The sequence below is a fragment of the Pieris rapae genome, chromosome W, assembly GCF_905147795.1.
Source record: "Pieris rapae chromosome W, ilPieRapa1.1, whole genome shotgun sequence".
Taxonomy (NCBI): Eukaryota; Metazoa; Arthropoda; class Insecta; order Lepidoptera; family Pieridae; genus Pieris; species Pieris rapae.
In genome coordinates, this window is record NC_059533.1 from 2,854,388 (window position 1) to 2,859,490 (window position 5,103).

The following is a 5,103-nucleotide window of genomic DNA, read 5'->3' on the forward strand; positions in this document are numbered from 1 at the left end:
CTCATATTCTTTGGCGGTTGGCGCCATTTTCCAAAAATGTAATTTCACAAAGAAAATGAGTAATTTCGACGATATTTTATTTTAATTAATATCACCCGAACTCAGTATAATTGCACAAAATGCTTCGGAGAACATTTTACTGGAAACGTTAAAGTCGCTACATATCTACGTGCATAGAATTTATTGCGTGGAGAGAAGAGAAAAAAAAGCAAATAGTTTTATTAAATGGCTTAATTTTTTCGCAACTGTATTAAAAAAGACATTCGTCGGAACTCGTTGCAATGACAGGCTTTTCGCACTTGTAATGAAATATACTATTTAAAATCGGTACAGTAGTTTATGAGCCTATTCATTACTATCAAACAAACAAAGTTTTTCTCTTTATAATATTAGTGTAGATATATGAAATGAAACTAATTTTTTTCTATTAATTATCATATATGGTTGCCTAAATCTGGCCGCAAATAAGGGTTGCTGGCTGTTAAAGATGATAAATATTTAATGGAGTGAAAAAGTTAACGCGTAACATTATGTGCTATACGAGGATAGCGATGGCCGGTTGCGCGACGCTTTTAGTATTAAATTTAATTATATAAAAATTATATAAAAATTGGTTTTTTAGCAAACGCCATGAATGCACTAATCCTGCAGCCAAATCTTAGACCAGAAGCTATTAAAAATATATTGTGTTAGTATTATTAAATAAAATGTTATACATTAAAATTACTGAATTCCTTGTTGACACAAAGATAGACATTTCCAAAGTAAATCTATCTTGTAATAAAAACACCACTGAATGTATAGCGTTTAATTTTCTTATTACAAATATACAAAATATTTCTTTTACTAAAATAACGAGACCAAATTTTAATGCCAGGTTCCATCTGCGTAGAAGTCCACTAATTAAAACTGTTTATTCACAAACAGTACCTAATAAAAGGTCCCTTACGTTGGCTCTGAAAATATTTTTTAAATCGTTAGTTTGATTTACGTTGATTGGTTGTTTCATAGTTGTATGAGAAATGACAATTCATAATTAAAGATGGCGCAGTCTTTTGCCTTTCCCATTAGGGATAAATTGAAAAAAATAAAATAAAGATGGCGCAATTCGACTTGTCAACTCAGTTTTTCGCGCCATTGTTTCTATCTTATCTATATGAATATATGCATTTTTCCAATTGTTTTAGTCGACAGAAATATATCAAAAATAGATTAAATATTATATTTTTTTATTAAAACATACTTTATTTGACTCAAAAACTCATTTTGTACTTATTCTATGTACCATATAAGTAATGGATCAGTTTTTCTTAGGGCCTGCAGACTAAAAAATGCAAAACAAGAACTTGAGTACGACTTGAAATTCTGGTTTAAAAGATATTTAACACATTTAAGATGAATTTTAAAACTTTTTTAGTCAAATGCGTTTATAAGAATATCAGAGTCAATGCGATAACGAATATGCAATACTTACTTGTAAATATAAAAGTTATACTCATTTGTATCTAGTGCAGTGTAGCCAAATCTTGGTAGTTTATTCGCTATCACCCAAACTTCGTTGTCCGTAATATGCAAATCTAAAAAGTATAAATAAAGGATATATCACAGATATAAAGCTTACAATTCACAATTGATCGCGTCTTTGTAAATGAAATAATGAATATTATAAAAAATAGAACAAAAAGTACTGTTACTGTTTACTTCGCTGTAGCAAGAATACTACGCGCATGTGATTGGGATCTACCTCACTCTCTTTCTCTCTCCTACTTTCTAACTTTGTGTATCTTTCTTTCTTTCTCAAACTTGCGTTGGAATATTGGACGATACTCGTTGCTACCGCTCGCACTGGTATGTAACAGGTATACTATGCGTATGCGTTTGAGTGCCACACTATTGCTCTGTCTCTTTCTATTCCTTGGGAGGGCCAAGAAACGTTAAACACATAACGAAACCTTGTTGGAAGTCGCATTAGATGTTTCTCTTCAAACATCTCAATAATAGATACCTTCTTATACAGAATAGATTTGAGTACAATTTTATATGTATACTTAGAATGGAAAACATTAAAAGAAATATATTTGTCCCTTGTCAGTAACACATATAACATTTCTGTAATCAGGTCAAACTTTTTAAGAGGAATATTATGAATTAATATAAAAATAATTAAATACTCCAAAATGTAATAAAAAACAGAGAACAACTCACTAAGAGGGAAATAGTAAAAACTTACCAGAGGGATAACTCAATCTTTCGCTATCCTGCGCCAAAATAGCAACATTTTGCGGTTCCAACTTTCTTTGCGTATTCCAACACGAGACGGCGTCCCTTCCTATGTCAGCGAAGAACAGAACTCTCGATGGCTCATGATAGTCATGCATTGTGGATTGGCTGTTTGGACCTCGCTTGCCTAAGTACTATGATACAAAATAATATCAATTAAAAAAACTTTCGCCTTTGAATTTGTGTTATTTTAATAATTGGCAATGCATTTGCGAGCCTTCTGGTAGTGACTGTCCTCCTTCCTGTTTCCCTCCTATTCTGTAAAACGGACTACAAACCCAACTCTTAAATGTTTCTTACTTCTCTCAGCTAACTAGCTTAATTAGCTGTTCAATTAACAACCTAGCCTTTTAACTAAACGGCACCGTTTAACTAGCGGCCTGAAAGATGTTCAGCAAGTTGATCAAACAGCTAGGTAAATGATTTGGGTCGATGACGTTTCATTACTCGCCTAGACTGTTAATTTAAATTTAAATTAACTTGCTGCCACTCTCAAACTCGAAACGAAACTCTATAAACTGTCAATATGGCGTCGGCAAACTACAGCCACTGTTGTGGTGTTTTCCAAAATTTCATGAAAAACAACAAGAACAATGAAAGAGTGAAGTGACAATACTAATGTGAATTTGACTTACCTAAGCATTTAATTTTAAAATAAATATTTGTCATATTGTCATATGTTTCATCTATTTTATTGCTGCCGAATGAGTATATCGTACGAATGGCCTAAGCATTAGCCAGCCAGTTTATTAAATATCTTTCAGGCCGCTGGCTAAACCATTTTAAATGGCTAGGGTGTTAATTGAACGGCTAAAAAAGCTAGTTGGCTGCGACATATACACAGCATAATGTTTATACATTAAAAAAGACGATCTACTTAATAAAAATCAAAGACAGACAAATAATCGAAAAGTTCATTAAGCTTAATAATCTACCTAGTGATCTATTAATCTAATCTATACAAATGTAAACTAACTATTCTCGAGGTAAGGGACAGAGACGTACTACAGGACGTATGTAGGAACCTGTAGCCGTACGAACGCGGACCACACGCGTGACACCGTTTGAACCAGGGAAAACTTCCTCCACTATTCCTAACGGCCAGTGAAGCGGCGGTGCATTGTCAGCAATAACAATAACAACATCACCGTTAGAAATTGGGTTAACTGGCGTGTTCCACTTGTTCCGCATTTGCAATGTATGAAGGTAGTCAGCCTTCCAGCGCTTCCAGATAATGCGCGACAACGCGTGCGGTAGCGAGTAACACCGTAGTAGGTGTGCGGGATGTATTACAATTGGATAAGGAACACGATGTGACGTCATGGGATTGCGCAGGTGTCATCGAAGTTCGCCCTTTATTAGCAGGTACCGTGTGTGACGTACTGTCGTCAGACGTGGTGCCCGTAGCCGCGGCGGTCATGCTACGAAAAGTCGAGCATGTATACAAATGTTCGTGTCGCGTACATAGGGAACACATCGGCTGCGTAGGCGCAGTCGGCGTATTTAGGTATGTATGCGTTGGTTTTAAAATTTTACTTGTTGTATCAGTGATAGAAGTTACAAAAGATTTTACGGTTTTGGAATATTTATTATTAGCCGGTTTAATAATAATAGAATTTGTTCGATCCAAAACTTTACACTGTTCTCTTAAAAACATAACTAATTGCGTGTAACAGGGTAATTTTTCTTTTCTAACAGAATTCTCAAATGAAATAATTGTTTCGTTATCTAATTTTTTAAGTGCCAAAAATAAAAATAAAAAATTCAATTTATTAGGTATTTCTAGTTTTTCAAATGCTGCGATTGATGTAACAAAATTATCAAGAAAATTATTTAAACCCTCTGTAGAAGAACTAGTTAATGTTTTGAAATTATATATATTATCTAAATACTGAAAGCCGAGAGACCGTATATCTTGATATTTATCAACCAAGGTAGAATAAATTAAATTATAATTATTCGCGGTTGGATTTATGCCAGCGATCACAGTTAGGGCCTTACCTGTTAGTTGCCCACAAAGATAAAACACCTTTTCTGAGTTCGAAATTGACCCATTATTATGCACTAAATGGTTAAAGGCTTCATAAAACGACGTCCAATTATTTGGGTCGCCATTAAACTGTGGTAATTTAATTGGAGGCAATTTCAATTTCGGGTGATCTAATTTCTCCTCAGGTGAAGTATTTTTAATTTCCTGCAGCTTACTTTGTATGGTTACGTACAGGTCCTCAAAGGACTCCCATGTTTGAAAAGAAGGAGTGAACTGAGGGTTATGCTTCATTTGTTCAATATTTAATTGAGTTACTAACTCATTAAATTCACTACGAAGTACTTGTATATTAAACGTTTTAATTTGGAAATTTTTTTCGTCTTCTTTACTGTTAATATTTAACGACAAATCGTATAATGATTGCATCTTAGAAAAATACGAATTTTGTCGGGCTTGTAATAATAATATGAGTTGTATATCTACACCTAGATCTGTAGATTCCGATGTCTTATCACTTTTCGGCATTGTGAATTTAAAATAATCGTAGAATTATATTTATAATAGCCAAAGAATAGAAAATCAATAAAAGATAATTAGGAATAAAGTTTAATGAAGTGAAAGTATATTGCAGCGACCGGCAAACTATGTCAAGGTCACGCGTACGTTTAACAAAGCGACGCAAATTATAATCGAAATTTTATAAGTATTACATTACAATAGCTAAGCTAAATTATTATGCTAAGCGAAAATAAGCGGAGCGTAAGTAAAATCTATAAGTTAAGAAATATATCTCGGTTCGTATGGACCAAAAAAAATGGCGGCGCTGGTTGTTG

General features: G+C 33.7%; 1 long non-coding RNA gene across 1 annotated transcript; it reads right to left on the reverse strand.

The window, feature by feature from the left end:
- Positions 1 to 793: 793 nt before the first annotated feature.
- Positions 794 to 2,449, reverse strand: LOC123690492. Its single transcript, XR_006751113.1, has 3 exons — positions 2,231 to 2,449; positions 1,475 to 1,577; positions 794 to 956 (listed from the first exon to the last, which is right to left on the reverse strand). It is a non-coding gene; the product is annotated as an uncharacterized LOC123690492 (long non-coding RNA).
- Positions 2,450 to 5,103: the final 2,654 nt, after the last annotated feature.